Here is a 10,021-nt window from a genome sequence, read left to right as displayed (position 1 = left end):
CTTTTGTTGTCATTGTTGTTAATAAATGCTTTATTTTTGAAGAGTTTTAGATTTATAAAAAAGCTGTAAAGATAGTACAGAGAGTTCCCACTTCTCACAGGGAGTCCTGCACCACCTCCCTGCTGGGGCGGGCTTGCAGTGGTCCAGTGGTTCAGTTTTTGCCTGGCTTCCTTTTTCCTGTGGTAAGCGTCTAGCCCACAAGCTGAGTTATGGAGATGCTACAGCTTTTCTGTTTGTAAAAATGACCTCGATCCCCGCCTACACCGGTTTCCTCTGTGTGCACAAACACACGTGTGCACAGGCCCACCCACAGCATGTGGCCATGCAGTGTGAGGAGCACACCCACTGAGCTAGGCTCAGGTGACCCCTGACTGCTACCCCTTGCAGACCCAAGCTGGATCAGAGCCCCTGCAGAGGAGGCACCGTTACCATCTCATGGCTTCTGGATGGTCCAGAGGGGGCCTTCTCGGAGATAAGTGAGCCAGGCCTCCAAGAATCTGTAGGGTGGGTGGGCACATCTGGGTGTTCTCTTTTGCAGATGAGAAGTATTCATGGTGGCCTGAGACTTGAGGTTTAAACGCTATGAACCTCAGTTTCCTTTTTTGGAAAATGGGAATAAACCAATGCTTCAGTCCTGGGAATGTGGTGAAGAGTGAAGGAGAAGCGTGAGTAGCACTGGGCCTGGCACGGATGAGTGTGGTGCTTTTATCATTCCAGCTGTGTGGATCACACCAGCCACGCCAGGTGGACATGTGGCCTCAGCGCACCAGACGATCCTGCCCTCTGCCTCTGCCCAGGGTGCAGGGCAGTGAAGAAGGCAGTGCCACAGCCCGGCACAGACCTGAATCGTTATATGCTTGAGAGGCTCCAAGGCCTCCTTAAGTTGGGTCTTCGCTCTGTGTACCATGACATTCCTCCAGAAAAACAAAAGTGCAAAGAACATCTTCTAATTTATTTTTATTTTTATTTTATTTATTTATTTTGAGACGGAGTCTCGCTCTTTCACCCAGGCTGGAGTGCAGTGGCGCGATCTTGGCTCACTACAAGCTCCGCCTCCTGGGTTCAGGCCATTCTCCTGCCTCAGCCTCCCGAGTAGCTGGGACCACAGGCGCCTGCCACCAGGCCTGGCTAATTTTTTGTATTTTTAGTAGAGACGGGGTTTCACCGTGTTAGCCAGGATGGTCTTGATCACCTGACCTCGTGATCCACCCGCTTCAGCCTCCCAAAGTGCTGGGATTACAGGCGTGAGCCACCACGCCCAGCCACATCTTCTAATTTAAAGCATGTTTCATGCTCGCTTCGGCAGCACATATACTAAAGCATGTTTTATGGCCAGGCTTGGTGGCTTAAGCCTGTAATCCCAGCACTTTGGGAGGCCGAGGCGGGTGGATCATCTGAGGTCAGGAGTTCAAGATCAACCTGGCCAACATGGCGAAACCTTGTCTCTATTAAAAATACAAAAAAGTTAACCTGGCATGGTGGTGTGTGCCTGTGATCACAATTATTCAGGGGGCTGAAGTGGGAGGATTGCTTGAGTTCAGGAGTTTGAGGCTGCAGTGAACTATGATTGCACCATTGCACTCCAGCCTGGGCAACAGAATGAGACTCTGTCTCAATTAATATATATATATATATATATAGGTATGTATATATGTGTGTATATAGGTATGTGTGTGTGTATATATATACAGTTTTATTTCTTTAGCCGCGGTTAAGATTTGAACTTTGGAATCAGGCAGAACTACAGGTCCAGCTCTGGCATTTTCTCACCCTCTAGAGCCTGGGTTTCCTCATCTGTTTGTAAAAATGACCTCGATCCCCACCTACACCCATTTCCTCTGTGTGCACAGGCCTACCCACAGCATGCAGCAATGCAGTGTGAGGAGCACACCCACTGAGCTAGGCTCAGGTGACCCCTGACTGCTACCACCAGCAGACCCAAGGTGGATCCAGCTCATCCAGCTACTCAGGAGGCTAAGGCAAGAGAATCGCTTGAACCCAGGAGGCAGAGGTTGCAGTGAGCCAAGTTCGCGCCACTGCACTCCAGCCTGGGTGAGAGAGTGAGACTCTGTCTCAAAAAACAAAATAAAAATAAAAACAAAAACAAAATGAAACAAAAAACATGTTTTACTCAGGAAGACTGGTTTTTAATGTAATCAGTAGCAAGTACTTTTACAAAGTGATGAGGACTTTATGTCACAACTCCCTTCCCCCAATTACTCTGTGTGGTCAGTTCTGATTTCACTGTACTTTGGGTTCAAGCTATGTATTTGGAAGAAAGACATATGTGTCATTTATCATAATATTCACCAAATGAAGAACTTTGGAAGGCTATGCAGGAGTCTACAGTTCAATGGAGGCCACATGGCAGATCTCCCCCAAGGAGTTTCCAGATGTTTCCTGAAAAAGAAGAGAAGAGAGAGAGAGGTCTCTGCATTGTATCTCAGATCTGAGTGAGGCCAGTTCTAGAACTTGTGGCCTATTGGGGAAGAAATTAAGTCTGGAGGGCCATGGACCAAGGCCTGTCCTCTCCTCAGCTGCCCCTCGACTGCCTCTCTGCCCTAAATGGGTAGCTGAAGGGGGATGAGAAAGAAGAGAGAGAGAGATAGAAGACAGGAGCAGCAGCAGGAGAGTGCGGGCACTTGGGAGCAGCTCACATCTGCCTCTTGGTTGGGGATTGTATTGAAAACCACCCTGAGAAGGCTCATGCCTTGGCCTCGCTCCCTTTGTCTTGGGCTGACAGGACAGCTATACACTCAAATGCCCCTAAATGCAGGTTTGAGGACCCTCTTGGGGCAGGATGCCACATGGGGACAGGCAGAGCAGAAGCCAGGTGACAGAGCCAGGCCAGCTGGGAAAGTGTGCACCCTCAGAAACGCTGGCTGGGCGGCCCTGCTGGAGGTTGTGTAAAATGCCCATCATGGTGCCTCAACAGTCAGCAGAAAGCTTGAGGTGTTAGGTTTCCTCTATGACTTCGTCCCTCCCCCAGAATAATTATACTAAAAACCAGAGTAGCTGTTGTGTCTGGGGATTCTAAGCTGGTCAGACACTACATACCTTATTTCATTCACCCTTCGTTGAAACCCTGTGAAGCAGGCATTATTTGCCCCATTTTACAGGGAGGTACTGGGTCTCAGCGGGGGCGTAGGCAACTGCCAGGGGTCTCGCCCAACTTGTAGGTATAGGACTGGGCATCAGTCTCAGGTCCACATGACTCAGGTCAGGAGCTCAGAGCCGCTGTGCCGCCACACAGCCCTCAGCGTGTTGTGCTGTTGCAGTGGACAAACTCTCTGAGGTCTGGCAAGGATGGTGAAGTCCAGTCAGAGGGTAGATGCCAGGCCTCACGTCACAGCTATCACACCAGAACCTAAACTGGAAATTGGGTTGTTGCTGTTGTTTTTTTAAAAATCCCCTGCATCTTTTGTTGTTGTTGTTGTTTGAGATGGAGTCTCACTCTGTCGCCCAGGCTGGAGTGCAGTGGTGAAATATTGGCTCACTGCAATCTCTGCCTCCCGGGTTCAAGCGATTCTCCTACCTAAGCCTCCCAAGTGGCTGGGACTACAGGTGCCTGCCACCACATCTGGCTAATTTTTGTATTTTTAGTACAGACGGGGTTTCACCATGTTGGTCAGGCTGGTCTTCAACTCCTGACCTTGTGATCTGCCCCCTCAGCCTCCCAAAGTACTGGGATTACAGGTGTGAGCCACTGCACGCAGCCAACATCTTAAACTAGATAAGCCACAAAAGTTGGCTTTCAAGATCTTGGATCTCGAGAAGATCCCAGCTGGTCTTCAGTTTGTATCTGCCACTCACCAACCTGAGTCAAATACTTAAGGTCTTTGTGCCTCAAGTTTCTCATTGGTAAATTCCTGTGGGCTGTTATGAAACAGAATTAGATGATGCTTACCAACTGTCTGGCCTGAGAGCTCAGTAACCAGCTGTTCTAAGAACTGGAGGAACAGGCTGTAGCTTTAGGCTTTCCTTTCTGCCCTGGGATGTTCTCCCTGTCAAAAAGAACAGCATTGAGACTGCTGTCCTGGTGGGTTCCACCAAAGGATTAACACTGAACAGCAACAAAAAAGGGCGGAGGACTCTTCCTTCTGGACCGAATGCACACTCGAGTTTGTTGCAAGTACCTGAGAGCTCATTACCTGCCTTGGCTGTGGAATAGGCCCATGCCAATGCTTATGTCTTTCTGCTCTATCCGCTGAAAGTCAAAACAAAAGTTTCCCATCTTGAGGTAGGAGGTGGGACTCGACTCCAGAGGTGGGGCTTGGACACTAGACTAGATTGAGGACTAGCTAAAACAGAGCCGGGGTGAAAGCAGCTTTGAATCAGACATGCCCACCACTGAGACATGTCAGTTTACTGTAGCCATGGCAACACCTGGGCGTTACCACCCCTTTCCATGGTAATGACCCCATGACCCAAAAGTGCCTACCCGTCCCCTAGAAATTTCTGCATAAACCGCTCCTTAATCTGCAGGCAGTTAAGAGTGGGCATAAATGTGACTGCAAAACTGCCCTGAGCCGCTACTCCCTGCCTAGGTTAGCCCTCCTCCGCAGGAGCAGTCATGGAGTTGTAACACTGCCTCTTCAATAAAGTGTTCTTCTACTTCTGGCTTGCCCTTGAATTCTTTCCTGGGCAAAGTCAGGAACCCAGCAGGCTAAGCTCCACTTTCGGCCTTGCCTGCCCTGTATCACTGACTTCCTTCTGAACCCTCCCCACACTAAGCAAATGCTCAGCCACCTGCCACATTTTCCCCACTCCCTTAGCCCTTCCCAAGGTCTGGGCTGGGTTGAATTCAGATTGGTGTGGTCACCACTTTCACGGTGGCACAGCTTGCTTGGGGAACTCACTGATGGCGGATAAGGGGAAGGCGTCAGTTGTGACATGTCCTATAAGGTGATATGTCATGAGCTTATAATATGAAATCAGCTGCAGGCTGATGCCATGTGGGTGGTGCCCTCCTATGTGGGAATAGAAGTCCTCCTGGGCAGGATTCTTGTTCTCCTGGGGCACAGGAACAAGGTGCAAACAGGCAGAAGGGCAGGTCCCACGGCTGCTCTGGAAGGCTGACCAGGCTGTCCACACACACTCTATCAATCCCCCTCACTATCTTGTCCCACTGTTACTTCTGCTGGCCGGCTTCAGCCCCACTCAACTTGCAAATGCTCTTAGGGAGGTCGCTATGCTCTCCAAATGACCAAACCAAGTGTTTACAACTCTGCCCTTACCTTATTTGCTCTTTCTGCAACATCTGGCGTCATGGACCACTTCCGCATTCTGGAAACCATTTTTCTTCTGTGGGGACCTGTGTGACAATTTTTTCCATATTCTCTCCTACTCCTCCGGATGCGTCTCAACCCCAAACGTGGCTTCTGTTATCACCTCCCAGCTCTCTGTCTCTGACCTAGACCAATCTATTGAGACCTTGTATCCAACTGCCTGTTGACCAGCTAGCTCCTCATAGGCCTTTGGGGCTCAACATGAACTCAGTATCAGCTTTGCCCAGGCTGCTCCTGTCCCAGTATTTCCTCCTGTAGTGAACTACGCTACCATCCACCTGGTCACTCAAGCCAGGAATTTCTCTCCCTGTTTACCTTATGTACAATTGATCACCATGTGTCATCTAACCCATCTCCCAGGCATTTCTGGACTCCCCTCTTCATTCCCACAGCCATTGCCTCAGTTTAGTCAGTGTCATTTCCCCAGCATTGCTGCCATAGCCTCCCACGCTGTATTCCTATGCCCCACATTCACTCTTTACCAGAGAAGTCTTTCTAGAGCACACATCTGGTAGTGCTCGTCTGCTCAAAGCTTCCACTGCGAGTCCATCACCTTCAGAAGACTGCCTGCCTCAACTCTTGGGTCTTCCTGCTCACCTGTCCATCCACCTGTCTTACAGGTAACGAACCACAGGTACCCTTTGGTCCACCAGCCCAACCTGCAGGTCACAGCAGGCCTCCATGCTTTTACCCACAGTTTTCCTTCTCCTCATTCCAGCTGCTCCTTTAGATGGGATTCAAATGTCTCCTCTCCAGGAACATTTGCCCTGACCTCCATGCCCTGCCATCTTTATCAAAATCTGGGTCTTCCCCTTTGCATTTTAGGCAAAGCTCTTTCAGAGCAATTATCATACTACATAGAAAGAGCTGATTTACACAGCAGTTCCAGTGAAGTTTTGGTGACAGGGGATGGAATCACAACATTTAGAGCAGGAAGGGTTTAACAACTTCATTTTATAGAGCCCAGAGAAGGGATGTTGAAAAGCTAACGCAGACATAGCTACTCAACAAAAATTGTCATTCGGAGTCAGACCAATGACTAAACAGCCCAGTGTTCCAGTGAGTTGAAATGGATTCCCTCGGTCATATAACTCATTAAGACAGAACTAGGCCAGGCAGGGTGACTCATGCCTGTAATCCCAGCACTTTGGGAGGCCAAGGCAGGAGGATCACCTGAGGTCAGGAGCTCGAGATCAGTCTAGCCAACATGGTGAAACCCCGCCTCTACTAAAAATACAAAAATTAGCGGCATGGTGGCGGGTACCTGTAATCCCAGCTACTCGGGAGACTGAAGCAGGAGGATTACTTGAACCCAGAAGACAGAGGCTGCAGTGAGCCAAGATGGCGCCACTGCACTCTAGCCTGGGTGACAGAGCGAGCAAACAAATAAATAAACAAACACACAAAGAAGACAAAACTAGAAGAGCCTGGGCATCTGCAGCTCAAGCTCACTGCTCCTATCATCACTGTGCTGCCCTGGATTGAGAAGGTATGTGTGTTCTCTAAAAGCTCTTAGTCCCTTAGAAACACATTATGGTCCTGTGCAAGGTGGTTCAGGCTGCTATAATAAAATACTTTAGACTGGGTAATTTATGAACAACAGAAACTTACTGCTCACAGTTCTGAAGGCTGGAAAGTCCAAGGGGAAGGTGCCAGCAGATTCAGTGTCTGATGAGGACCCGTTTCTCATAGATGGCATGCTTTATGTGTCCTCACATGATGGAAGGGCAAACACATGGCAAACAAACGCCCTGGGGCCTTTTGTATTGACATAAGGGCACTAATCACTCCCCCAGAGGCTCCACCTCTTAATACCATTAGCTTGGGGGTTAGGTTTCAACATATGAATTTAGGGAGGTCACAAGCATTCAGACTCTAGCAGGCCTCACCATCTATAATTAGTTTTAACGTTTGTCTTATCACATTTAAGTGATGAATATTCTTAGAGATAATAAATATCCTGAATTTACGAATAACAGGAAAAAACATAGAAAATTATGAATGTCTGTCTTTGAAAGTTTATCCTTATGTTGAACAGAAATATGTTTTTCCCTAATTTGTACCCTTGGGTTGCCGGGCACCGTGGCTCATGCCTGTAATCCCAGCACTGTGGGGGGCCGAGGTGGGTGGATCACAAGGTCAGGAGATCAAGACTATCCTGGCTAACACGATGAAACCCCATCTCTACTAAAAATACAAAAAATTATCCGGGCGTGGTGGCGGACGCCTGTAGTCCCAGCCACTTGGGAAGCTGAGGCAGGAGAATGGCGTGAACCCAGGAGGCAGAGCTTGCAGTGAGCCAAGATCGTGCCACTGCACTCCAGCCTGGGCGACAGAGCAAGACTCAGTCTCAAAAATAAATAAATAAATAAATAAAATAAAATAAAATAAAAAATTTGTACCCCAGGGTATAAATTTAAAACTATTCCCTTTTAAAATGTGGTGGAGCTCTTAACTAAACACTTTGGTTTCAAAGATAACTTTCTTCTCATCATATTCTTCCATCAGCTGCCTGCCATTTAGCTGAAGCCATTTAGCTGAAGCTGTCTCTCAGTCTGCATTTTGTCCTGTTTATCTCACGTGGTATATGGCTGTTAAGAACAGTCTGCCTAACACCTCATTCTTTCTTCTAGAACGTGTTTATTTGTTGAGCGTATAGTATGTCATGCATCTTTTTTTTAAAGCATCTTTTAGCTTCTGATTGTTATAAACAAACAATCTCTCCTTTTTCCTTTCTAGAAATCTTTTTTAATCACTCGAAAGAATTTCCATAATCCTTGACTTCAAATTGCTTCAAGTAATTGTGGAGATAAGGCTTATACACAAACGTCTTGTCTGATTTTAAATCCTCACACACGCAAATCTGGGGATTTCCTGTAGGGACCGGCTTCAGCAGGCGGAGTAGCGCTGCCGCGCAGGCGCCAGCTCCTCGTTTATTATGCAGTGATATACAGCCCCCTAGTGGGTCTTTAAAGCAACATAAAGAAACGAAGCTGAGGGCAACGAAGTATGGCTTCGTTCATTCACCCACTCACGATGTACAAGTGCTGGGTGCCTGCTTTGTTCCAGGCACATTTTAGGTGCTGGGAATACTGCAGTAAATCAAACAGCAACAAAATCAGATGCATTGGTTACTGGAGACTACGAAGATGAGGAGGAGAGCAAATTTGGGATGAAGATCAGAAACTTGATTTTTGGCACATTAAGTTTGGTATGCTCATTAATCTTCAAGTCGCTTCTTTTAAAAATTAATTAGGTGCTGACTGCAGTGGCTCACATCTGTAATCCCAGGACTTTAGGAGGCTGAGGTGGGTGGCTCACTTGAGGTCAGGAGTTTGAGACCAGCCTGGCCAACATGGTGAAACCCTATCTCTACTAAAACTACAAAAATTAGCCAGGAATGGTGGCCCGCACCTATAGTCCCAACTACTCCGGAGGCTGAGGCAGGAAAATCTGTTGAATTCGGGAGGCGGAGGTTGCAGTGAGCCAAGATGGCGCCACTGCACTCCAGCCTGGGTGACAGAGCGAGACTCCATCTCAAAAGAAAAAAAGAAAAAAGAAAAAAGAAAATTAAAATTAATCAGGCCAGGCGCGGTGGCTCACGCCCGAAATCTCAGCATTTTGGGAGGCTGAGGTGCTTGAGCCCGGGAGTTCAATATAAGCCTGGGCAACTTAGTGAGACCTCATCTCTACAAAAAGTTAAAAAAATGGCTAGGCATGGTGGTGTGCACCGGTGGTCCCAGCTACTCAGGAGGCTGAAGTGGGAGGATCGCTTTATGCCCAGGAGGTTGAGACTGCAGTAAGCTGTGATCGTGCCACTGCACTCCAGCCTGGGCTATAGAGTGATACCCTGTCTCAAAAAAAAATAATAATAGTAATCAGTGTCCCTATGGATATGTACAGAGTGCCTGTGGGATAAAATGCAAGTGCAAATGTTCTCTTATTTGAGATTTCACCAAATTTAAATGAAAACTGACAACATGAGCACAGTTAGCAAGAAAAGTGTGAAGACAGTGAATTAGACCGTGGGTGTGGGCAGAGTGGGTATAGAGAAGTTCAAGGGTTGGCCCCACTCTTATACAGCTGCTTATCTTCGTCCTCTGTTTAAATGGAATCATCTCAGTTCTTTGTTTTCTTCTTAATTCTTGCCACAATTTGTCACAGTGGAGTTTCTCTGTGTACTTAGGTTACATCCATCTCTTCCACCTACAGGATTATATATCTGTCCTGTTCACTGTGGTATCCTCAGCATCTGGCACCTGGCTGAGCCTGTATTTATACTTGTTGGAGGATGAATTTTCCATGTAATAAGGCAAACAAGATGGATGCACATGAGAAGCTAGTAATATGGCCTAGTATAATTCTAAATGAGTAAAAACACAGTTGATTACTCTTAAGAGTAATTAGAAGATCATAGTGGGTTGAAGTCAATCAGGAAAAATTTCAGAGAAGAAACTGCGCATGAGCTGAGACTTAAAGGATGGATGGAATATGAAGGAAAAGGGAAGGAAGTTATGGGGGAAGGGATGTTCCCTGTAACCTGTCCCTGTTTGCCTCCCACATGCTCCTCATCTCTCAGTGTCTCTTTCTATTCTGGTGTCTAGTGGTCTCTGCTAGGCTATCCTGCCCTCACTCATGATGCGGGCTAACTCTGGCCAATCTTTAAGATTTGTCACATGATTCCTATGCCACCCTTTTTTTTTTTTTTTTTTGAGACAAGGTCTCGCTCTGTC

Source organism: Trachypithecus francoisi, unplaced genomic scaffold, assembly GCF_009764315.1.
Source record: "Trachypithecus francoisi isolate TF-2019V2 unplaced genomic scaffold, Tfra_2.0 Lachesis_group5, whole genome shotgun sequence".
Taxonomy (NCBI): domain Eukaryota; kingdom Metazoa; phylum Chordata; class Mammalia; order Primates; family Cercopithecidae; genus Trachypithecus; species Trachypithecus francoisi.
The sequence above is the reverse complement of the archived record's forward strand: the minus strand, read 5'-3'. Positions refer to the sequence as shown.